The 26310-nt window shown below is 48.4% G+C and overlaps 1 long non-coding RNA gene across 1 annotated transcript; it reads right to left on the bottom strand.

Moving 5' to 3' along the window:
* Positions 1–155: 155 nt before the first annotated feature.
* Positions 156–20253, bottom strand: LOC115459352. The gene is made up of 3 exons (XR_003940255.1): positions 20167–20253; positions 7506–7516; positions 156–167 (listed from the first exon to the last, which is right to left on the bottom strand). It is a non-coding gene; the product is annotated as an uncharacterized LOC115459352 (long non-coding RNA).
* Between the last annotated feature and the right edge of the window lie 6057 nt (positions 20254–26310).

Here is a 26310-nt window from a genome sequence, read left to right as displayed (position 1 = left end):
ACCACCATGGCACTAGTAAGTAAGGGGAGGGGAGGCTAGCAATCTGCCCGTTTGTCCGGATTTCTGGACAAACGGGCAGGCTGGCGGGCGGGCTGTCCTATAGGATGGCCCGCCCACCAGCCTGCCTGTTTGTCCAGAAATCCAGACAAACGGGAAGATTGGCAGAACTCGCCCGGTTGCCCAGACATGCCCTCAAAAAGAGGACATGTCCGGGTAAATCCGGACGTATGGTAACCCTACATAGTCCTGTTGCTTGTCTGTCTTTACCCTAGTAGTCTTTACCTCCAGTCCTCTTCCTGCTTGGCTCTGCCTTGCAAGCCTTCAGCTTTGGTTCTGTCCCTGCTTGTCTGTCTTTACCCTGGTAAAGACAGACAGGCCAAGGGCTCCGGTGGTGGGCGGCGGGACTGGTGGTTTGGAGGCGGAGATAGTGCTGGGCAGACTTATACGGTCTGTGGCAGAACTGGTGGTGGGAGGCGGGGCTGGTGGTTGGGAGGCGGGGATAGTGCTGGGCAGACTTATACGGTCTGTGCCCGGAAAAGGACAGGTACAAATCAAGGTAAAGTATACACAAAAAGTAGCACATGTGAGTTTATCTTGTTGGGCAGACTGGATGGACTGTGCAGGTCTTTTTCTGCCGTCATCTACTGTGTTACTATGTTACTATGGTAGTCTTTAGCACCACTCCCCTCCTGTTTGTATCTGCCCTGTCTGTCTCTAGCTTCAGTTCCCATCCTGCCTGAGTATCCTAAATTCTGTTTCTGCCAAGCTTGTTTGGCAATCCTGAATCCTGCTTGAGAATCCTGAATCCTGTTCCAGTCAAGCTAAGCTTGTTCCAGTATCCGGTTCCAGTCCAGTGAAGCTACGCTTGTTCCAGTCCAGTGAAGCTACGCTTGTTCCAGTATCTGGGTCCAGTCCAGTCAAGCCAAGTTTGTTCCAGTATCTGACTCTAGCCAAGCCAAGTGCATCCTGAATCCTGCCCAGTCTTGCTTGGGGGGTTTTGCCTCCTGCTATCACTCGACAACAGTAGGCCAAGGGCTCACATTGTTCCAGAGCTCACACCTGGTTATTCAAAGCCTGGGAACATGACAGGAACCTTGATTTGGCATTATCGCCTACCTCAGGAGTCTGCAAACAAATACACACACGTTTACATGAATATATTTTTACAGTTGAATTGTTGCAGGAATTGAGATAGGAATTTGTGATACTTCAGGAGTCAGACAGCACACACCAGTATGAGAGAGTAATCTTCTTTATTTGCCAGCAAACAAAGCAGGACATCAGTTCTAGCTCTCTTCTCTTTCTCTCAGCTCTTTTGTGTCATGTGGCTTCTGTCTCAGCTGCTTCTCTTCTGCTGTCTCTCCTGTTGTCTTCCAGCTTTCTTCCTTTCTTCTGACGTAAACTGCTTCTGCTCTTACTTAAATACAGTTTCTATCCCCCTCCTAGCCTAGCCCCCCCTTACTCTCCAATTGGTTAAGGAATAGATTGGTCACTTTGCCTCAACCAATCATTACTTTTGAAATATCAGTTACATAGGTTTGGTATTCCTCAAACTGACCTCTAACCTGGGGCCCCTCAAGCCAGACAATATGGCACTAGAACTCTTATATTCTCATCATGATTGATTTCTCAGCTATAGCTTAAATTGCTTACTGGACTCTGGCATTCATTAAAGAGGTCAAAAGTCAGTCTTACTTAATAGCATACAGATATACTTTCAGGACTATTCCTACAGTTACCTATAATTAATCAAGACTTTTCCTGACCTTTTTCACCTATCAGCTCCATACACAGAACTTGCTAGGACCACAGAAAACTCAAAACACATGTTGGCCTCTTCACTGCAGTCTTTGCTTAGAAAATACAGCAGAGAGTAACATTAGATTTAAAAAGGTATTCTACATTTAACTACACAGAGTAAACATATTCTAAAATGAGCATCCTTATAAGACATATTCTAAATATCAAAAACTTGTAAATACTAATCTATTGCCTCTCTCTCTAAATAGTATTTTCTATCTTGTAAACTACAATATATCTGGCTCATGCCAGAGCTTACAAAGGCTGCTCAGCATGCCTAATAATATACAGATGTTGAGCTAGCTTTCATCATTCACCAGGGTGAAAGAAATTCCTGTCTCTGACCTTTCTAACCCAGCCCGGCAAACTAGACTTCTAGTAATCTGAACCAGCCTGCATTCCTTTACCTGCAGGACTGAAGAGAATTCAAGCTTTTAATATCATTTCTTATGTATATATAATTATGCCCATGGCTGCCTCATTCCCCCCTTTGAGACTAAAATCAGCTTATGCAGAGATAAGTCTCACATCTCAAACTCTGGAGATTATAGTGATCCTAACTGGGAATAGACTTGTGAATCACCATTACCTTACTTGTTAAGGTCCGACGGCATACTGCCGAAGCACATGAGGCCAAGAAACAAAACAACAACCCTGCTAAAACTAAGACTATTAGGGAAATGAACAAGGGACGTATCCAGGAGGTCAATGACCACCACCAGGAGGTAAGGTCTAATCCTCCTCGGTAATCCTCCACATTAAGGCTAGCCAACTGTAGGACTTTATCCATGGCATGCCTAACTACATGCGTCCTATTTAAGACAATAGTACAGCACTCTGAAGAATTTAGCACTGTGCAGAGACCACCCTGGGCTGCAAAGAGATAGTCGAGACCCATACGGTTATACCGAGAAACTATACTTAATTCATTAATTTGATCCTGCAATGCATTGACTACCACGTTCAGCTCATGAACTAAAACATGAAGTAGGGACTGAAGTCTCCGGGTAGCCATACCTAGTTCAGTAATACCCGCTACCGGGCCCCCAATTGGAATCCAGGCCGTGGCAGAAAGGGCTACAAGTCTCTTTTTAGTCAGAGGATAAGTAGAATTAATATACTGGAGGGCTAATTCAATCGCCTCATCCTCTGTGGCAACGGAGGAGGGTAAGGACAAAGCCTCTCGCTTAGAGCGGTGTGGGGATAGTGGCTTAAGAGGAATAACTTTAGGAAAATAATTCAAGGTTACCAATACACAAAAATCATATGTGGGGGGAAGAATCATGTGGAGGACATTATCACAAAGCCAGTAATGACCAAGGAGAGGGTGAGGAAAGTTCCCAATAAATGTTGGCTCAGGCTGGACAAGGTACTTAGGGTGCCCATAATGCGAGCCCCTATCCCAGGGGGAACGAAGAAGAAATGGAGACTTTGTACACCATAGGTGCCAATCCCCAATTGTAACAGACCGCTCATATGATGCAACCCCTTCATACCCCGGGGACTTATGAAAGTAGAAAATAGGATGGGACACTATAGTCTTCTCAGTAGTATAGTTAGGAGCCAGATAATCACCTTGGTCATAATCTGCAGGTATGGTAGTAGGACACATAGGAGTACCTGGAGAAACTACCCACACAGGTTCCTCCTTCTCTGGAAGAACATTAGTATAATTACAGGGAATGGGAAGAACAGTTGAGATGTCTCTTGTTAAACAAAACACTCCAGAAGCTGGATAGGGAGACGTAAAAACTGGCCTTAGAGAAGAGTCAGAGGGGGAAGTAGCATTATAAAAGGACCACCAAGTATAATCCTGGCTCTAAGGGCCTGAACTCGAAAAGTAGGGAGGTATAAGAGCTGGGAGCTGCACAGGGACAGGTACAGCTGGGACATCTGTAGTATAAGGAGAAAATCGGGAACACACAATACAAGGGGAAGTAATCTTTGCCTGACTAATTAGTTCCTGGACAGAGTGTAACCAAAGGTTGGAGCGAGTTGGGGTTTTAGGAACAAGGAGGCAAGGAGTAGAAAACAACAAAAGCATCCAAACTACTAACATTTTCTTTCTTCCTAATCTAAAACAAATACAGCAAACTAATTAAGCAATAATATTTCAACAGTCTGTGCTAATCACAGATTACTCTCATATAGTGTTCTCAGTCTTTGAGTTCTTATACCAGTTGGGATAGACCCTCAACTGACAAGGATCAAGCTTTCAAATTCCAAGAAAGCCAGAATCTGGACAAGAAAGAGTCTCAGTGTGAAGCCGAAGTTCAGCAGCTCCTGCAGTATGCAGTTGACCCTTCTTTTCAGCTAGTAGATTCTTTGGTTCGGGTCAAGCGCAACTTCAATGGCTCCGCTGGATCACTTTCTGCTCTCCACTGTTTAGGCTCCGTCTGATCCGTGCTGGGCTCAGTCTGGTCAGCAGACTTAATTCGAGACCAATGGACCCATGGAGTTATCCCTGCGACCTTCACAGCTGTAGGGGTAGAAAGCAAAACAGTAAAAGGTCCTTTCCACCGGGGCCCCAAAGGCTGGAGCCTCCAGTCTTTCACCCAAACTCTATCCCCTGGCAGGAAGGAATGTACCTGAGCCTGGAAGGGGACAGGGTTTATTTCTCTCACATAAGACTGAAGCTCAGAAATTATCTTACCCAGGAGGGCTACCTGCTCCTGCACCTGGGCAGACCCTAAAGTCCCTATGTCTCCCTTAATTCCCTGTAAAATGGCTGGGGGCTTCCCATACACAATTTCAAAGGGAGAGAGGGCTGTTCCTCTAGTTGGGGTGCATCGGAGGCGAAAGAGGGCTAGTGGCAATGCCTGTGGCCATTTCAATTGGGTTTCCTGACAAATCTTTGCTAGGCTATTTTTCAAGGTTCTGTTTGCCCGCTCAACCTGCCCTGAACTCTGGGGACGATAGGCACAATGCAATTTCCAGGTAATGCGCAATGCGCGGGACAGGGCCTGAAGTGTAGCTTCAACAAAGGCGGGACCATTATCTGAACCTATGGCAAGGGGCAGTCCATACCTGGGGATGACATCCCTAAGGAGGGCTCGAGCTACTTCTGTGGCTTTCTCAGTGACTGTAGGATATGCTTCCACCCACCCAGAAAAGGTACAGACCATGACCAAGAGGTATCGGAGCCTACCGCTCCTGGGCATTTCTGTGAAGTCTATAACTAGGGACTCAAAGGGTGTTAGTCCTCTAGACTGAACTCCTGGTGGAATACGGGGTCCCTGACGGGCATTATTCTGGGCACAAAGAGTACATCGGGCTGAGGCAGTGGCAACCAGACTATCCAATCCTTCCAGCACCACTACTCGACTGAGTGGGCGGGCTAGTGCTGTTTTCCCTAAGTGTGATAAGTCATGAGCTTGAGACACTACAGGCCAAGCTAGGTGGCGTGGCACCAGAACTCTGGTATCAGGGAGATGTAACCAGCCATCAGGTCTCCTTACTGCACCTTCTTCTTGAGCCCATTTCTCTTCCATTTGGGTATACATAGGCGTCCATTCTTGCAATCGAATTTGGAACAGGGGAGTCACAGTACTTGCTGGGGGTCCTCGAGCAGCTTCCTTGGCCACCCGATCAGCATGGCGGTTCCCTCGGGCCACTGGAGTATCTATCCTTTGGTGTCCCCTGCAGTGAATGACAGCTACCTTCTTAGGGGCCCACACAGCCTCTAGCAGCTGAAGTATTTCGGGTCCATACTTAACAGGTTGGCCTGCAGCATTTATGAGTCCCTTTTCCTTATACAAAGCTCCATGAGCATGTAGGGTTGTGAAGGCATACTTAGAATCAGTATAAATATTGGTTACCAGTCCTGCTGCTAGCTCCAGAGCTCGTATGAGGGCCACAAGTTCTGCTTTCTGGGCTGAAGTTCCTTGGGGCAGGGCTCTCGCTTCTATCACCTTGTCCTCTGTCACCACAGCATAGCCTGCCAATCGCTTGGAGTTCTCCACATAACTGCTTCCATCTGTGAAATAAATTACATCTGGGTCCCTCCACGGAACATCTTTAAGATCTGGTCGACTGGAGTACACTTCATCCATAGTTTGGATACAGTCATGATCCGGTGGTCCCTCAGATGCTGGCAAAAGAGTGGCAGGATTAAATGTAGCCACTGTTTCCAGGTGTATCCGTGGATTCTCACACAAGCTAGCTTGGTACTTAACCATGCGGTTATTTGTAAACCAGTGGTTGCCCTTATATTCCATGAGGGTAAGAACTGCGTGGGGGACTTTAACAACCAGTTCTTGCCCCAAGGTCAACTTATCAGCTTCCTGGACCAGTAAGGCTGTTGCTGCAATGGCCCTCATACAGGCTGGCCATCCTTTAGCCACTCCATCCAGCTGTTTAGACAGGTATGCAACAGGCCTCTGCCAGGATCCCATCATCTGGGTCAGCACACCCAGAGCAACCCCCTGTCGCTCATGGACATACAATGAGAAAGGTTTCTCCACATCAGGAAGGCCTAACGCAGGGGCTTGGAGTAGGGCTTTCTTTATGGCAATGAAGGATTGTTGAGCTGTAGGTCCCCATTCAAATGGTTCCTTTTCACCCCCCTTTGTGGCTTGGTAAAGGGGTTTCGCCATCAATGCAAAATTTGGAATCCAAATTCTGCAGAATCCAGCTGCTCCCAGAAATTCCCTAACTTCTCTTCTGGACTTGGGTTGAGGAATTGCAGCAACTGCTTGCTTCCTACTGACATCCAGTCTCCGACTTCCCTGGGAAATACAGAAGCCCAGATACTTCACTTCTGACTGACAAAGTTGGGCCTTTGAGCGTGAGACCTTATAGCCTGCATCCAAGAGTAGCTCCAGCAATTCTCTGGTAGCCTCAAAACACTCTTCCTGAGTCACTGCTGCAATCAGGAGGTCATCTACATACTGGAGTAAAACTCGCCTGGAAGGCTCAGATTTAAAAGTCTTAAGGTCTTGCCCTAGGGCAGTCCCAAAAATGGTGGGGGAGTTCTTGAACCCCTGTGGCAGGCGAGTCCATGTATACTGAAGCTTCCTTCCTGTTACTGGGTTTTCCCATTGAAAGGCAAAAAGCAATTGACTGGCGGGGGCCACCCGAATACAAAAGAAGGCATCTTTTAGGTCTAGTGTCGTGAAATGGGTAGCTCCAGAAGGTATCAATCCTAGCAGGACATATGGATTAGGCACTACAGGGTGTAATGAAATAGTGGATTTGTTAACCACTCGTAAGTCTTGGACTGGCCGGTAGTCCTCAGTCCCTGGCTTCTGAACTGGCAACAATGGCGTATTCCATGGAGACTGGCAAGGTCGAATAATTCCATGGGATAACAGACGATTCAGATGTGCTTGAATCCCTTCTAGAGCCTTTCTGGGAATTGGGTATTGACGAAGATGGATTGGCCGGGCACTTGGAAGTAAATCTACATGTACAGGAGGAATATTTCGGGCCAACCCTGGGGGATTATCTTCTGCCCATACCCCTCTGACCTGAAAGCTATCTGCCAGGGGTAGGTCAACTTGGCCCTGCGACTGATGCAGCCGCCATTCTTCTTCAAGGGGGCAGCAAAAACTCAATATACCCTTAGGGCTGGATGTCGGGGGCCGAAAGGAGACTGAAGTCTGGCCATCAGAGTCAAAGGAAATTTGGGCCCTAAGCTTGGACAGCAGGTCTCGACCTAACAAAGGGATTGGACAGTCTGGCATATACAGGAATTCATGAGTGACTGTGTGTGAGCCTAATTGGCATCTACGGGTCGTCAGGAAGGGCCTCCGGTTCTGCACCCCCGTGGCTCCCACCACTCGGACAGTTTTTCCAGACACAGGCGCTAATCGCTCCGTCACAACAGAATGTTCAGCTCCTGTATCAATCATGAATGGAATTGAGCGGCTCCCTATAGTTAACTTGACCATAGGTTCCTGGGAGCCCAGTTTGTAGGAACCCGGTCTGTCCTATTCGTCCCATTCTGCCATCTCGGCTATCCCGATGATGTCAGATTCAGGAGGCTCATATCTTCCCTCTCGAACTCGGCCTCGGCTTCCTCGATCTCCTGGTCCCCTTCTCAGTCCCTGGCGCCTCTGGGGGCATTCATCTTTCCAGTGCCCTCTTTCCTTACAGTAGGCACACTGATCCCTCTCCAATCTTGGTCTGGGATTCTCCCCCCTTGGCCGGAATTGATTGAAGGAATCTCGGGGCCTGGCTGGTGGTCCGGGGTCCCACTTTGGCTTCCCATTAGCTAGAGGTCGACCTCGATTAAGGGTGGAATTAGTAATGGCTGCCGCTAAAAGGTCGGCCTTCTTCTGCATCTTCCGGTCAGCCTCTCGGCGCACCTCCTGATCTCTATTAATGAAAACCTTGGTTGCGATCTCAATTAGCTGGGTGGTATTCATCCCTGCGAATCCCTCCTGACGCTGCAACTTCTTCCGGATATCTGGCATACTCTGGGCCACCAATGCACTATTCACCATTCTCTGGTTTTCTTGGGCTTCAGGGTCAAATGGGGTGTATGTTCTGTAAGCTTCAATTAGTCGCTCTAGAAAGGCCCCAGGGGATTCAGTTGCCCCTTGGAGAATTTCAGAGACCTTTGCCAGATTAATGGGCCTCTTTATGCCTTTCCTCATACCTTCCAGCAAGTCCCGGCAATAGCCAGACAACAGTTCATAGTGCTGTCCATCATTTGGATCCCAAACTGGAGCTGTGCGAGGAAACCGAGCTCTAACCCACCCCTCTGGGTCCTGTGTCCCCCCGGGGACACGCTCTCGCGTGATGGCCTCAGCATTTTGCAAAATCTTCCGCCTCTCCTCAGTTGTGAAGAGGGTCAGGAGAAGTTGTTGACAATCAGTCCAGGTTGGGTTATGGGTGGCCATAATGCTAGTCACTAGGTCCACCACTGCCTGAGGCTTTTCAGTATAAGAGGGGTAATGCGTCTTCCAATTCAGGAGATCGGTGGTTGTGAAGGGTACATACTGGTAGGCCTGTGCCTGTATAACCTGACCCTGATTATTAGGATCCGGTCGAGTGGTAGTTACCTGACGAAGTGGCAGAACTCTCGAGGAGGTGGGAATGGAATCTGAGGTAGAGCTAGGAGCTACCCTCCTATCATGCTCAAAGGTGATTGCAGCAGGTCTAACCCATTCAGGGGAGGTAGGTTGAAACCCTGAGGGATGGGGAGGGGTACTCATAGACTGAGAGGTAGTCACAGGTGATTCAGTCCATTGAAAGGAATGCTGGGCCCCTAATGAGTGGGTAGGGGTACTAGAGGGAAAGGCTGGGCTGTCGGGAGTTGAGGAGTCAGGGGGTGGAGCCCAAAGTGGGTCTTCGGAGGTTAACAGGGAAGGATGTGGCACAGAAGGGTAGAGACTGGCTGAAAAGTCCAACCTAGGATGTGGTGGGGTTCGCACAGGAGGGGAAGAACTATCCGGAGAAGCCTGTGCTGGAGAGGCTTGGGCTGGGCGGCGTGGATCTCTAGGGGTGGCACGGAACCCCAACAATGGGCCATAAGGTGGTGGCTCAAGGTCTGAGGGGTCATCAGAGAGTATGGGTTTCTCGGACAGGGTAGGGGCGGAAGCCACCGATTGGGTGGTAGGCTTCCTGGAGCTCTTTCCCTCTTCTAGTTTAGATTTTCTAATCTTTCTTTGAACTTGGCCTAACATGAATTTTACTGGGGATCCCATATAAGTTTTCAACCACGAGGGAGGGTCAGTCACAAGGCTGTCCCAGGAATCTATATAAGGGAGTTGTTCAGAATATTCTGGTTCTCCTACAACTATGCTGTAGACCTTCCGGATTACTTCAATATCTAAGCTGCCACTAGGGGGCCACCCCACTCCCATAGATGGCCACTCAACTTCACACAAGGTTCTTAGAGTACTTGAGCTTAAAGTCTGTCCATAGTCATTAATTAAAAATCCTTTTTTAAAATTCTTAAGCATACAATCTAGGGGGGTAGCAATTTGTCTAGATGATTTCCCACCCATAATGCTTACAGTTACAACACACAAAAGGGAGGGAGTTTTTGGATTTGCGGTAAGGGGTCCGCAGATCCAGAAACAAAATGGTAGACAGACAACAATCGCTTCCTTCCGTTGCTGGCCAATTGAACTCGCGTTAATTGGAAACGCAGCTATAAGAAGTCCGCACTCGTTTAACATTCACGCATCACACATTCTGCACAAAAAATCCCACCCAACAATTTCAGATTTCTCAGATACAGATAAGCTCAAGCGGTTTCGCTTCTAATCTCCACTAGACTAGAAGGTACTAGGGCCTTCGCTGAGAGTTGATCAGGCTCTCCTTCCCCCAGTTTTTGAGGGGCTGGTTTACAATTTTCTAGCTAGAATTATAATACAGAATACAGAATACATACCCGGCGAATGTTCTTCAGTCAGTTGGGTGCTGGGATTAATGCAGGATTCAGTATCCCACCGCTGCCACCAAGAATTGTTGCAGGAATTGAGATAGGAATTTGTGATACTTCAGGAGTCAGACAGCACACACCAGTATGAGAGAGTAATCTTCTTTATTTGCCAGCAAACAAAGCAGGACATCAGTTCTAGCTCTCTTCTCTTTCTCTCAGCTCTTTTGTGTCATGTGGCTTCTGTCTCAGCTGCTTCTCTTCTGCTGTCTCTCCTGTTGTCTTCCAGCTTTCTTCCTTTCTTCTGACGTAAACTGCTTCTGCTCTTACTTAAATACAGTTTCTATCCCCCTCCTAGCCTAGCCCCCCCTTACTCTCCAATTGGTTAAGGAATAGATTGGTCACTTTGCCTCAACCAATCATTACTTTTGAAATATCAGTTACATAGGTTTGGTATTCCTCAAACTGACCTCTAACCTGGGGCCCCTCAAGCCAGACAATATGGCACTAGAACTCTTATATTCTCATCATGATTGATTTCTCAGCTATAGCTTAAATTGCTTACTGGACTCTGGCATTCATTAAAGAGGTCAAAAGTCAGTCTTACTTAATAGCATACAGATATACTTTCAGGACTATTCCTACAGTTACCTATAATTAATCAAGACTTTTCCTGACCTTTTTCACCTATCAGCTCCATACACAGAACTTGCTAGGACCACAGAAAACTCAAAACACATGTTGGCCTCTTCACTGCAGTCTTTGCTTAGAAAATACAGCAGAGAGTAACATTAGATTTAAAAAGGTATTCTACATTTAACTACACAGAGTAAACATATTCTAAAATGAGCATCCTTATAAGACATATTCTAAATATCAAAAACTTGTAAATACTAATCTATTGCCTCTCTCTCTAAATAGTATTTTCTATCTTGTAAACTACAATATATCTGGCTCATGCCAGAGCTTACAAAGGCTGCTCAGCATGCCTAATAATATACAGATGTTGAGCTAGCTTTCATCATTCACCAGGGTGAAAGAAATTCCTGTCTCTGACCTTTCTAACCCAGCCCGGCAAACTAGACTTCTAGTAATCTGAACCAGCCTGCATTCCTTTACCTGCAGGACTGAAGAGAATTCAAACTTCAAGCTTTTAATATCATTTCTTATGTATATATAATTATGCCCATGGCTGCCTCAACAGTATAGAATTTTTCTATGTAACTGTAAAAATGTGATGTAAACGAGTGTGTATTCCTTGCAGACTCCAGAAGTAGGCAGTAACACCGAAACACGGTTCCTTGTTGCGTCTTAGTGATAATTTTACAATAAATACTAAGAATTATTAGGAAAGAAGGGAGAATAAAATGGAGAAAAATCATAGGACCAAATTCTATATTGTGATAAAGTCACCTCCAGGATAGTTGGGTTAAGGCAGTTTCAGTCTGAACTACAAGTCACAGAAGGCATTGCAGGCAAGGAGCCAGGGGGTGAGATAAGGAACCCGGACTGGACTTCTAGCTGCAATAGGGGAAGACAAGGGAATAAGCTGACAGGATGTGTAGATTGGCTGCCCCTAGGGGGAAAGAGAGCTAGGAAACCTTGTGTGCAGGAGCTCCTCATTAGGTTCATGCTCAACTCAGCTGGTATGGGTGTGTAGAGAAGCTAATGAGTGGAGAATGATTGGTTGTGAAGGCAGAAGCCAGGGATTAATTAGGCAGGTGGGAAGGAGTCTCAGCAGTTCAGTTCAGGGAGAGCAGCAAGGAAGGCGAGAAGCAGTTACAGGCTGAAAACCCTTGGGCAGGGAGGTCCCTAAAGTACTGAAGTCTGAGAGGCAGTTGCAGGCTGAAAACCCTTGGGCAGGGAGGTCCCTAAAGTACTGAAGTCTTAGAAGTATTTGCAGGCTGGAAATCCTTGGGTAAGAAGAAGTCCCTAAAGTATTGACCTTACTAGTGAAGCTGTTGCAGGGGGAATCCCTTGGGTGTGAGAAGTCCCTAAAATATGGAGCTCATTATGAGGGTGAAGAGAATAGAAGTATAACTGCTGCTTTGTGATTTAACTATGATGATGAATTGAATGGACTGCTGCTGTTTGGAATTGAACTAATGTTTATGGTGCACTGGATAAAGAGCCTAGACTGAAGCTGACTGTAGCCTATATGGAATCCTGACATGTGCTAAGAGCCTTCTGCTTAAAGGGGACTACTGGCCACACACTTTCAGGTGGCTTATAGTTGCTTAGGATTGAAGGGGAATGCTGCTGTTGGAACTGTGTACTAGAAACCTGCATGGAATAAAGTCCTTGAGTTTGAAGTTACTGGTGGATATCTGTTTCTTCATTGTACCGGGAGTCTGTGGTTAGAGGAGATTGTTCTATCCCTGGCTGCACACGAGAGGCGCCTGGTTACAAATGGCACTTTCCCAGATGGGACTGAACATGGATCCATGCAAGCCGGAGAGTCTGGTCGTGGTGGCCTGAATGCTTAAATCCTGGATGCCTCAGGTAAGAGGTACCTAGGGGGGCCAAGGCTGGATAAAGAGAAGTGGGGAAGACCAGGAGTGGACTGGGCTGGCTTGAAAAGGGGGACCAGTGTAAAGATATCGCACTTGGGTCTCTCTCATTTTTTTTTGGCTTTACAGGGTGAAGGTGGTGGTGGTGTCCAGGAGGTTCCTGAAGCCCGTCGAGGTGGCCAACGCTGATGAAGATGCATTACTCGCCTGCCCAGGTAAAGGGTACCTAGGGGGAGGTGAGGGAGGATCCTAACTGAGAAGGGCAGTTCCAGTAAACTGTAGAAAGGCTTGGTTGATGTGAATTCGGGTACGAGGATAAGAAGTAGCGCAAGTGTAGGACTGGGGAAACAGGCAGTCCGCACTTGGATTCTTCTCTTCTGTTGCAGGCTGCATCCCATCGGACGGTCGAGGAGGACGCCGGAGCCATGGGAAGGCCGAGATGGGTCAGACCGGAAAGAAAAGTCCAGGGGCCCGAGGGGCCGGAGTCCAAGTCACCCGCAGAAGGAATGGACATGGCAGGGATGGACACCATGATCCAGGTTCTGGGACTTGGAGGAGGACTTTGTCTAAAGACTGGTGGGACTATGCTTAAGCCTGAAGGGGTGTCTAGGGAAGACGGGACCCCAAGGAGGAGAAAAAAGGTTGAGCCAGTGTGTTACCAATGTGGGGAAATAGGCCATGTTGGAGAGTGGTGTCTGGAAGTATTCAGTTCAGAGGATGAACTGGGAGACTGGGAGGATATAGGTAATCCTACAGTCAGTTGGGGGGGGGGGGGGGGGGGGGTTAAGTGACATGGCAGGCAAGAGGAAGCCCAAAGGCCATGGGAGTCAGGAGGTGACCCATTCCTCGGGGGCAGACATCAGGGTTAAGCCGGGAACCCAAGGGGAAACAGGTGTCTGCAGGGAAGAGGGTCAGGAGGAACCTGCTGCAGGGAGAGCACCCAATGTCCCAGGGAGAGGGGAGGCCATAAACCTGGAAAGTGCCAAGAGGGAGGAGGGGTGCCTAGACAAGGAAGGAAAACCCCAGTTGCAGGATAGTGGTAGTCCTGACAAAAAGGGTAAACCCTCTAGGAAAGTGAAAGGGGGGGTAGGCCCAGGCGAGGACTTCCCAGGTGACAGGATAAAAAGTAGTTCTGATGGTGTAGGGGAATTCAATGTACACTATGAGCAGGGGGGTGAGACAGCTGAAGATGAAGTAGGCTGCCCATGCTACAGTGAGGAACTGCCAGTATTTCCATGTGGTGGGGAGCCAGGGAGAGTTGCCCCAAGGAAGAAATACTGGGAAACCCGGGGAGTAGAAGGTAGTAAACCTATCACCCTGGGATTGGGATGAAGGGAATTTACCAAAGATAGCCTGGAGTTGGATAGGAAACTCCCAGAGGAAGCCCAAAAGGAGAATGAGAACCCGCTGTTGAAATCCCTAAAAGAAAGCACCTGGCAGGTGGAATGGGAGTTACAGGCCCTAGGTAAACCGGGGAAACCCTATAGGCACCCTGAGCAACGTCTGAGGGAGGTCCTGGAACTTAATGAGGGACTGATGGTAACTTTAGTGGGCAATATACAGCAGCAAGAGGAGTCCCATAAGGTAATGGAGAATAGTCTAAGGGAGAATGAGCAAAGATGGGTCCTATTTGAGGCAGCTTGTAAGAAAGAAATGGCTGCTTCAGTGCATGCCTTAGAGGCCAAACTGGCAGAGTCCCTTAAGCAGAAGGAAGGCTGTGAGGCACTGCTAGCCACGGTTAGGGCTGAGCTGCGCACAGAAGGTAGGCTAGGGAAGAAAAAGAAGCAGAGGTAGTCCATCTTACAGCTACCCTGAAAGAGACCCAAGCCCTAAATGAGACCCGATTAGCTAAACTGCAGTCCACACATGAGCAAGAGATAAGGGACCTCACAGACCAGTTGCAACGAGACCAGGAGCAGAGGGTAAACCTAGTTAAAGCTGAGTTCCAGAATGCTCGCTAGGAGTGGCATAAAGAGCAAGAGGCCCTAAGGGAAAGTATAAGGGAACAGCAAACCTTGATTCTACTCCAGGAGCAAAGGGAGAAGAAGCTTGTCACCTCTGTAAGGGCAGAATTAGAAGAAGCCAAGCAGGAGGTGAAGCAGAAGGAGATGGAGTTGGCCAAAAGGCAGGGAAGTGTTAAGGAGATGGGTAAACTACAGCAAACAGCCATAGGAGTGCTGAGGGGGAGTTTAACCCAGGTAAAGGCTTGGCTGGGAGAATTAAAGGGCCAACAGGAAAGCCAGCTGAGGAAAGTGCAGCAGGGATATACTGAAGTGGTGGCTCAGTTAACCGTGGCATTGCAGCAGACCCAAGCTGAGGCCAGGGGCCTGAGTGAGCTTAATAGGGAGAAGGTAATCTAGCTAGAAGACCTGCTCAAGGGATACACCCAAAGGATAGAGGGGTTATTGGTAGAGATGCAGGCAGCCCAGGAAAGGATAGGATACCTTACTCAGAGGAACCTTGAGTTGGAAACTCAGATAAAGGAGTTGCAACAGGTTCAAGCTCAGGGGGCAGCGGAGTGGGCTGTTGAGAGGCTGCAGGCCAAGGAAACCACAGAAAGGGCAGAAAGCTGCAGGGTGTCCCTGGAGGAGAGGTGCAGGGTGTTGACCCTAGCGGTAGATGTCCTCTTCCAGGAGGGGCAGAGAAGACTAAGAGCTTCAGGAAGCCCAGGCCTGCATTGTGGACCTCCAGGAAAAGCTTGAGGGAAAGAAGAACCCAGGAGGGGTTAAAGTAAGTAAACTCCTATCCCTGAGTAATGATCAGGATAGGGTGAGTCAGAAGGGCACTGTTAAAATCCCAGAAAGAGGTAGTGTAAAGGAATTTGAGAAACCCCGGAAGGGCAAGCAGAAAAGGGAAGAGGCTGCCCAATGGAGGGAAAGGCTCAGGCCTCAGAAGAAAAGGTTAATCCTAGGGCCCAGATACCGCACGTTAGAGTCAGGTGAGGAAAGAGCTCCTAGGCAGGGGACGCCGGCTCAGGGAGGGTGCCAGGGGGAGGCTAGATCACCCAGAGGCTGGGGGGAGCCTTGTACCAAGAGTGGTTATCCTATACCAAAAGGGAGGGATAGGAAATACTTAAAAGTCCCAGGGAAAAGAAGGCTTAGGACCCTATACACACCCCCCTAATACCCATCAGGGCCTAGTAGGCGAAGAAGTACAGCCCAGGGTTGTAGCCATGAGAGGGGTAGGACTAGGAGTTCCCCTGAGGTGATAAGGGGATTAGGCCTGAGGAAAGTACGCCAGAAGCCCATAGTGGTAAAGGGGGTGTACCCATGGGTCAGGAAAATAGGTGAAGAAATTAGACGCCGAGGCCTAGGGAGCAGGGGCGTATCTGCATGGGGCCACAGACGCCGAACTGGATTCAACCAATCAGCACTGCAGCGTTACTTCCTTGAAGCACATGGCCACGGAGGAAGACGAAATATGGAGATTGCGGGTCGGACCTCGGCTGGCGGGGGTTTGGGCCCCCCGCCAGCAAAAGTAAGCAACGGGGGAGGGTTGACGGCGGGGAGGGGGTGGAGAGAGGCAGAGGCGGCGGCGGCAGCGGCGGCGGCGGGGGGGGGGAGGGAGGCAAAAATGTGCCCCCCCTCTCTGGCTCTGGCCCCCCCTACCGCCGGATTCCAGATACGCCCCTGCTAGGGAGGCGTAAAAAGCAAGGACGAAGGGTTCTGTCTAGAATTGCGAATCCCTGGGAAGGTCCCAAAGGGACTCGCAATTTCTTAAGTGGGGGGGTATGTGATAAAGTCACCTCCAGGATAGTTGGGTTAAGGCAGTTTCAGTCTGAACTACAAGTCCCAGAAGGCATTGCAGGCAAGGAGCCAGGGAGTGAGATGAGGAACCCGGACTGGACTTCTAGCTGCAATAGGGGAAGGCAAGGGAATAAGCTGACAGGATGTGTAGATTGGCTGCCCCTAAGGGGAAAGAGAGCTAGGAAACCCTGTGTGCAGGAGCTCCTCATTAGGCTCATGCTCAACTCAGCTGGTATGGGTGTGTAGAGAAGCTAATGAGTGGAGAATGATTGGTTGTGAGGGCAGAAGCCAGGGATTAATTAGGCAGGTGGGAAGGAGTCTCAGCAGTTCAGTTCAGGGAAAGCAGCAAGGAAGGCGAGAAGCAGTTGCAGGCTGAAAAGCCTTGGGCAGGGAGGTCCCTAAAGCAGGGGCGTATCTGCGTGGGGCCTCAGGGGCCTGGGCCCCCGCAGATTTTAGCCTGGACCCCCCTACCGCCATCAACCCTCCCCCGCTGCCATTCTTACTTTTGCTGGCGGGGGACCCCAACCCCCGCCAGCCGAGGTCTGCTTCCACCTGCCGCTGCCGTAAAAACTTCTTCTTCAGCCGGCGGGGGACCCCAAACCCCCGCCAGCCGCCCCGCGGTGTTTAAAATTCATCTTCGGCCTCCGTGGCCGTGCTGCTGTGATAGGCGCTGTTGAAATCCACTTCGGAGTCTGACGTCGCAGCACGTACAACGTACAACGACGTCAGACTCCGAAGTGGATTTCAACAGCGCCTATCACAGCAGCACGGCCACGGAGGCCGAAGATGAATTTTAAACACCGCGGGGCGGCTGGCGGGGGTTTGGGGTCCCCCGCCGGCTGAAGAAGAAGTTTTTGCGGCATGTGGAAGCAGACCTCGGCTGGCGGGGGTTGGGGTCCCCCGCCAGCAAAAGTAAGAACGGCAGCGGGGGAAGGTTGGCGGCGGGAGGGGGGTGGAATCATTGGTGGCGGTGGGGGCTCGGCGGTGGGGGCTCGACGGCGGCGGCGGCGGCGGGGGGGGGGGCTAAAATGTGCCCCCTCTCTCTGGCTCTGGCCCCCCCTACCGCCGGAGTCCAGATACGCCCCTGCCCTAAAGTACTGAAGTCTTGGAAGTATTTGCAGGCTGAAAATCCTTGGGTAAGAAGAAGTCCCTAAAGTATTGACTTTACTAGTGAAGCTGTTGCAGGGGGAATCCCTTGGGTGTGAGAAGTCCCTAAAATATGGAGCTCATTATGAGGGTGAAGAGAATAGAAGTATAACTGCTGCTTTGTGATTTAACTATGATGAAGAATTGAATGGCCTGCTGCTGTTTGGAATTGAACTAATGTTTATGGTGCACTGGATAAAGAGCCTAGACTGAAGCTTGACTGTAGCCTATATGGAATCCTGACATGTGCTAAGAGCCTTCTGCTTAAAGGGGACTACTGGCCACACACTTTCAGGTGGCTTATAGGCAGTGGTGTGCTGCTAAATTTTTAACAGGCTCTCTCCCCGGTCCACCACGGCGCCCCACGTCCACCTCTGCGCCCCCCCCCCCCCCCGTCCACCTCTGCGCTCCCCCCAAAATTGCAGAGCTGGCTATAGCCGGGGGGGGGGGGGGGGGGGGGGCAATGCATTACTCTCACCAGGAAAAAACTATTAAATGATTCCAGGTTCTAATCTAATTCATGTTTAATGTGGGATAAAATGCCATAAATAACTAAATAAATATAAACTTTTAATGATGAGAACCTGATTCTCAAAGTGAACATATTCCAAGCACTGTCTATAAGGAAAATAAAATTATTTTTTTTCTACCTTTGTTGGCTGGTGACTGTTTGTTTTTCTGATCATGCTGGCCCAGTATCCGATTCTGCTGCTATCTGTCCTCTTAACTCCGTTTCCAGGGCTTCCTTTCCATTTATTTCTTTCCTCCTTTCTTCTTCATTTCTGGTCCTCAGCTTCTGCCTATTTTCTCCATCCATGTGCAGTTTTTCTCCTCTCTTCCTTTTCCCTCTTCTCATCTCCTTCCTCCCCTCCATCCATGTCCAGCATTTCTTCCCTCTCCCCCTGCCATCCCCTCCATGATCCACCCATGTCCAGCAACCCTCATCTCCCCCCTGCCCTCCTCCCCTCCATCTGCCTTCTTTCCCCCCCCCCCCGCTCCGCTGGTCGTCCGTATGCCCTCTGCAGCTCTGCGACTCCCCGATAGCCGTTTCCTTCTTACGCCGCACCCCTACCTTTAAAAATGTTATTTTCCCTCGAGGTGCGCCGGCGTTGAAGGCTTGAAGTGAAGGCAGCAGGCTCAGCTTGGTTCCAGGCCTTCCCTTCGCATCATGGCTCCACCCTTGTGCAAACAGGAAATACATCAGGCGAGGGCGGAGCCATGATGCGAAGGGAAGGCCTGGAACCAAGCTGAGCCTGCTGCCTTCGCTTCAAGCCTTCAACGCCGGCGCGCCTCGAGGGAAAATAAAATTTTTAAAGGTAGGGGTGCGGCGTAAGAAGGAAACGGCTATAGGGGACTCGCAGAGCTGCAGACGGACGACCGGGGGAGCAGAGGCGAGCCGGCTCGCAGGGGCCAACAACCGGCTCGCAAGATGCCAATACATATAACAAACGGCTCTTGCGAGCCGGTGCGAGCCGGCTCCAGCACACCACTGCTTATAGGTGCTTAGGATTGAAGGGGAATGCTGCTGTTGGAACTGTGTACTAGAAACCTGCATGGAATAAAGTCCTTGAGTTCGAAGTTACTGGTGGATATCTGTTTCTTCATTGTACCAGGAGCCTGTGGTTAGAGGAGATTGTTCTATCCCTGGCTGCACAAGAGAGGCGCCTGGCTACAATATATGGTACCAAGAACCGTTGCTGAAAAGATTGCACGCTAACTGCTGTTCCATAGACGGCACTCCAGTTGAGCGCTATATGTAGAATAGCACTTAGTGTCGATTTCCACGCCCCAAAAATATATATGCAGATCGATAGGTGCAGAATTTCTGTGCAATATGCTGCACGAATGTTTCCACGCCAAACTCAGCACCAACATTGGCGCATAACGCGTGATGCTGCCATTTGTCTGGAGCAGTAATTGCAAATGTAATTACAAAGTACAGTCGATTAGCATCAGTAATTTTTATTTTATTTACATTTGTACCCCACACTTTCCCACTGATAGCAGGCTCAATGCAGCTTACATATTATATACAGGTACTTATTTGTACCTGGGGTAATGGAGGGTTAAGTGACTTGCCCAGAGTCACAAGGAGCTGCCTGTGCCTGCAGTGGGAATCAAACCCAGTTCCCCAGGACCAAAGTCCACCACTCTAACCACTAGGCCACTCCTCCAATTACTGGCACTGATTCGCTTGTTAAATGTATTAAGAATATTTTCTACTTAATAACCAACTAAGCTTTGGAATTCATTGTCCAAAGATGCACAAGTAATTTAGAATAATTGGATTTATAAATGTATTGCTGGAGAAAAAGCCCTTACATTCTTTGGTGAGTGGACATAGCCCGACATTGAAGATCTGGGTCTAATTCAGCTGCTGAATATCGGGAGGAGCAAAACTATTTTTACAGCTTCTGCACTTCAGCAAAGCTTATTTCCAAAGGAAGGATTTAGAATCACCTTCTCTGTCCTTGGGGCAGGTATTCCCTGATTTCCTCCCTCCCAGGTTAGGAACAGCTTGGGTACATCCCAGGTGTCTGGACTAGGAGCTGCCATGGGATTTGAACCTGGACTTTCTGGTTCCCAAACCACTGCTCCAACCATTAAACTCCTCCTCTGCTCCCCTATTCACTTACAAGTGCTTCAACTAGATCGAATGAAAGAGAACCTTGAGTAGCTCCAGCTCTATCCCCTCCATGGACAGGTTGTGCATTGGTAACTAGATGATAAAGAGATAAAATAAAGCGTCAATTAATGGATTAATATTTAAATACTTAAAAAAACATTTATATGCCGCCTGTCTACCTTCCAAGTGGCTTACAGAAAAGAAATAAATGATTTAGACACACAAACCAAACATATTCAGAACATATACTGAAAGCCAGTTCAAAAGACATAGGGGTCGATATTCAGCATGAGGAGGGCTCCGACCCTGTAAAATCACGCAGACTGGGTCCAGCGCTGATATTCGGAGGCACTGAGCTGGAGAGTTTTGCTGGAATATCACCAGAGACTACGTGGCACTGTCCGGTTAGAGACGGAGCCGGGAGTTATCTGAGGAGCGCTGATATTCAGTGCCGTTGAATGAATAATTCTGCAGGAAGCTGGGCTTGTCCCTTGACAAAAGCATTTTTATACTGAAATGCTAGAATCGGGATCAGCTGACTGAGCTCAGATAAGTGCATGATTTACATTGGAAAGACTTTATTTGTATTATATTTTCTTTTTTTTTATTTTTTTTTCAAGAATAACTGATTTAAGGGGGTAAAATATGAAACAAAGCTTTTGACACTTGAATAGAGGTTGACTGAATTTCAGTTTTGCTTTTGGCACCGAAACCGGCCTGAAATCCAAGCTGGAGTTTAAGTCGAAAATGCAAGTGGGTGCCTCCGCCAGTACCTACTCCACCCTGCAGAGACCAGGTCCCAACACCCTGTCCTCCCACAGACGAGCGGGACCCATTGATCCAGCCCCACCCCACCACAACTACTGAAAGGCCCACCGCAGGCCTACCTTTAACTGTCCTGGTGACAGTCTCAGGCAGGAACTCTGGGCAGCCATTTTTATGGAGGAACCAGCATGGGCAGCAGTGACTCTTATAGTTCTTGCCCCGAAGAGACCACTAGACCATCAGGGCAGGGCCTTCAAGTGGTGGGGGAGGGTGTGACTCAGCAGCACTCGCTTTCTTCCAGCGGGGGAGGCTAGGAGGGGTGGGTGGCCAGCCTGTTCGGACCCAGTCTCTGCAGGCGCTGGAGGTGCCGTTTTCATATTCGGCCGAAACAAATCAGCAAAATTTGGCTGCTGGTTTGGATTTGGTAACTAAGCAGACTGTTTTCTACTGTTGATGATTTCTCAATCATCAAGAGAGAAAGGTATTGATTTGCTTTATTTTCTGTACAAAGGAAGAAGATGATTATGCTCCTATGTATCTTCCAAAAACACTATAACTCGACAGTGCCCTCATATATGATCTAGAATTCAGGTTTTATTTGGCCTCTAGTTCTGAAATAAGATCCCTTTAACATTCTGTGTATTTGCTTTAAAGTTTATGATAACATTTTTTCTTTGCAGATGAAAGTTGATATTGTGTTTAATTATAAGGGGCTTAAGTGGTTTTTGGATCACTTCTGTGTTTAGATGGTCACTACTTTTTTTTTACACTACGTTTGATAAAATGTACATTTTCTTACTTGCAAATACCTGCACCCAGTTGCATGTCCTTTGGAGCAGGTATAAATGTGTCTCTCCTTTCTTTTAGGCTAATTTTTTGTATGCATGTAGCTATATATGTTATCTTTATAAGACAGATATAAAAGATGCACCCAGTGCCCTGTTATACTGTTACCCTCTTGGGGTCTGATCTTGTAACAGGGATCTATGGGAAAAGCCCAAAAGGTGCATATTTTAAGCCTGTTTTGTAAAGGTAACGTGGAGGGGCATAAGTGAACGGCGCTGGCCATCTCCAGGGCTGGCGCCGTAACTGGCGGAGCCAACCGTATTTTCAAAAAAATAAAAGGCCGGCCATCTTTTATTTCACTAATACGGTTGGACCCAGCCAAATGTCAGAGATCACCGGGTTTGAGATGGCCGGTATTGGTTTTCGGCCATCATGGAAAATAATGCTGGCGATCTCAACCCAGTCAAATCCAAGGCATTTGGTCATGGGAGGAGCCAGCATTTGTAGTGCACTGGCCCTCCTCACATGCCAGGACATGAACCGGGCACCCTAGGGGGCACTTCTAAAAATTTAAAAATAAACATAGCTCCCAGGTGCATAGCTCCCTTCCCTTGGTTGTTTAGCCACTCAAATCCCCCCCCAAACCCACTCCCCACAACTGTACAACATTACCATAGCCCTAAAGGGTGAAGGGGGCACCTACATGTGGGTACAGTGGGTTTTGGGTGGGTTTTGGAGGGCTCCCATTTATCACCACAAGTCTAACAGGTAGGGGGGATGTGCCTGGGTCCACCTGTCTGAAGTGCACTGCACCCTCTAAAAACTGCTTCAGGGATTTGCATACTGCTATCAGGGAGCAGGGTATGACATTTGAGGCTGGCATAGAGGCCGGGAAAAAATGTGTTTTAATTATTTTTTTTTTGGGTGGGAGGGGGTTGGTGACCACTGGGGGAGTAAGGAGAGGTGATTCCCGATTCCCTCCAGTGCTCATCTGGTCAGTTGGGGCTCCTTTTTGAAGCTTGGTCATGAAAAAAAAAGGGACAAAGTAAAGCCGGTGAAATGCTCGTCAAGCCTGGCTTTTTTTTCCAATATTGGGCGAAGCCGGCCATCTCGTGAGCACGTCCCCGTCCTGCCTGCACTACCCTACCGACACGCACCCTTGATGTTTCGCTGGCTCCGCGACGGAAAGCAGTTGGCACCGGCCAAAATCGGCTTTCGATTATATCGATTTGGCCGGGTTCAGGAGATCGCCGGCCATCTCCCGATTTGTGTCGGAAGATGGCCGGCGATCACTTTCAAAAATGAGCTGGATAGACACCTCCATTTATATAATAGGCTTCCAGAATCAGCTTTGATAACGCGTAACACACTTTTACACGTGTTGTGTTAAATTGTGGATGTAATTTAGATGTGGAAAGGTTATCTCCCTCTGTACTGACTTTAATACACGGAATAAAATGTGAAGCTGAGAAGGTTCTGACTTTATCTGCAGAGGAGTAAAGGAGCTGTGAATGTTCAGAGTTTAGTAAATATGGAGATTTCTGTAATAATTTAAAGGTTACTTATCATGATAGCAGCAGCTCAGAGCCACCACCAGGAAGGCAACTGCGATCTTCATGGCTACAATGCGCAAAGGAGTGTAGGTAGAGAACTCTGTACTCAGAGTCACATATATAGTGTGAATATCCCTCCCTCTCTGGCCAGGGTTTCAGCTGACAGCTCACCTTGTACTCTCATCTATGAGATCTTGGGAACTGTCCAGGTACCAAACCTTGTGCAGATTTCAGTATCCTGCACCTGATTATGCCTTTCTCAGAGAAAAGGACACTGATGCTTGTTTGCGATTAAGTGAAGGAAGGATATGCTCATTTTGGGGAGGGGACCTGATGTATACATGAGATAGATGAGCAGAACTAGAAGTTCTCGATGGTAGATCCAAGATTAGCAGCAGAGATGCCAAGAGTGGCCCATTTACTGGCAAAGAATAATGCTATAATTAGGCCTCTGCAGTGACACATGCCCTGCGTGTGCTGCCGTGCATAAGTACTGTTATTGCAATTCCATAAGGTCATGTAGAACTGCAAAGGTCTATATTTGTCTATAGTTGACTGAAATCTGCTGATTTGTCTCTGATTAGCTTGGTCTATTTCCCACTCCTTTGTTTTTGCTGCTGTTTCCTCATGGGATCTCAGTGTTCCTCCATCTCGGCGGACTCTCACTGATGCTGCAATAACCCACCAGGTCAATAGGTATGGCGTGGCTATGGGGAGCCTTGGTCCCCACTTTGGGATCAGTCCCCCTCCAGAACTGGAGGCAACTTCACCAAGGAGAGAGAGGGTTCAGGTATCAAATGTCTTCAGCTGGTAGGGCTGGGGTATCCTTGCCAGCAAAGGCAAGATTTTTAATGGGGGGGGTGGGGAGAGTGGCGAGAACATTCACAGTCCACCCCTGGTCCCCTCCCCAAAATGAGCTGCTGGTTACGCCCCTGTAGTGCATTGAAATTGTAGGTGCACCAATATTTTATCAAGGAATGTTGACATCAAGCCCAGTTACAGAATCACCACCATGGTGTCCATCCTATGTTGCACTGTAGTTCTCTGTGTCAGTTTGTAGGACTGGCTTATCCCATACATACTGTGGTGTATGTGAACTTTGCATCAAGTAGTAATCAAGAAACTCTTGCAGCGGAACTGAGAGACTGAACATATCCTGATACTGGGTAAGAAATTGCTCAACCTGTCCAAACGTGCAATAAACCCTACTGATAAAATTGAAGGTAGCTTCTCACAAGCACACTTGGCTACACTAGTCTAAAATGCACTGACTGCACCAAAATACTTCTGTTTATTATGAGGGCCGATATGCACTTTCTCTTCTGCAGAAGCATTTTTGTGAACACCTCACAAAGAGGGATGTGTCTGGAAACCGATTCTCTAGATTTTCAAAGTCTGCACTGTTAAGTGAGCTAACGTTTCTAATCAATTGCAGCCACAAAACCAGTTTCTCATTACACTAAAAATCATAAGTTCTAACATGGATCTTCTTTCTGTAGGAACTTGTTAGCGGTGCTAATTCTGGGAGGCCAGCCTGGTGGAACAGTAGGTTTACCTCTCTCACAGAACCCTGCAAACAGGACGGAATGTTTTGAACCTTGCTCAGCTTTCATCAATAGACAGAAATAGCTTCTCAGACATGCAAAATGCAGCAATAATCTGCTGACAGCTATTTCTAAACTAAGATGGACAAGTTTTTGAACCTGTCTCTTAACTACATTGTCTACAGAAAACCCAGCTCAGTTTACCCTTAGTATCTCATTCTCATCAATTCTGGAAAATATTTCCTTTTCAGTGCCCACATGAATGCCTGTAGTAACACATATTTCAGCTACCCAGGAGGGTTTTTTTTAAACTAATGTGCATTAATTAGTTAGTGAGAATCAGGGCATGTTAATCACTACTGCAGGACCTACCACAGTGGCATAACAGATTAGGTGGGTTAATTTGCTTATTAACTGAGGGAGACAGAGGGATACATTGTTGTACATAGTGGAACCCTACAGGGACATTGTAGAGAAGTCCTACCTCTAGTCTAGATGTTTCTGTGCTGCCTTGGATGGAGGTCTCCTAAAAGAAGAGCCAATAGTGTGTCAAGGGTTGGATGGTGGGGTGGTCCGCCCCAGGTGTAGGCAGCAAGGGGGTGCACGGAGCAGTCACGCAGCAATCAGCTCTGCCGGATCCCTGCCCTCTCTGATGATACTTCCTGATCTGGGACAGGGGACCGAAGGAGCCGACAGCAGCGCGTACTGCTCCGTGCACCCCCAGGTGGTGAGAATGATGCGCTTCGGGGAGCAGGTGGGTGATGTGCTTTGGGACGAGGAGGGGTGATGCGTTGAGAGGGGTGTAGCAGTGATCCACCCCTAGGTATGCTATTGAGGTCAGCATCATCCTGGTGAAGTAGGAAGGAATCCTGTAGTCAGGACCTGCCCTCCTTTTTGGTAGAAATTCCATATGTCTTCCACTGCAAAGGACCAGTATCAAATATCAGTCAAACTAATGAATAGCTATTTGGTGGTTCTCAGGAGGGAAATTCTGAGCCAGACCTGGATTTCTGCAACCCTATCCAGGTACATTATGCCCAAAGTGCTGACTTCAATTGGTAGTTGCAGAGACTACAACTAGAACACTGTAGACTGGCCAAAAAGTGTCCCTCCTGAAGCTGGATAACTTGGCCGCTCTGCAGCAGTGGGCTGAGAACCAGGGAAGCCGGACCAAGTCATTTTCACTCTCCATTACCCAGGGGTGTGCTGGTAAATTTTTAACAACAGGCTCTTTCTCCGACGTAGCCAGCTCTGCAGTTGGAAGGGCCAGGGGTGGCCAGGGGCTGGAGGGGAGCAACACTTGCCTCTCTCTCCTCCCTCCCTTCGTGCGGGCACGCTAGGCATACCTTTGCTGGCAGCCAATAAATGGACTGCCACCACTCCCAACGTCTTGCTCTGAGCAGCATGCTGGAACTTCTCTCACATGCTGGAGAAGTCCCAGCCTGCTGCCCAGAGCTGGAAACAAGGAGCAGGGAGCAGCAGTAGTCTATTTACTTGGCTGG

This window comes from Microcaecilia unicolor, unplaced genomic scaffold (assembly GCF_901765095.1).
Source record: "Microcaecilia unicolor unplaced genomic scaffold, aMicUni1.1, whole genome shotgun sequence".
In the NCBI taxonomy this organism is placed as follows: domain Eukaryota; kingdom Metazoa; phylum Chordata; class Amphibia; order Gymnophiona; family Siphonopidae; genus Microcaecilia; species Microcaecilia unicolor.
This window is presented reverse-complemented; position numbering and strand designations above follow the sequence as displayed.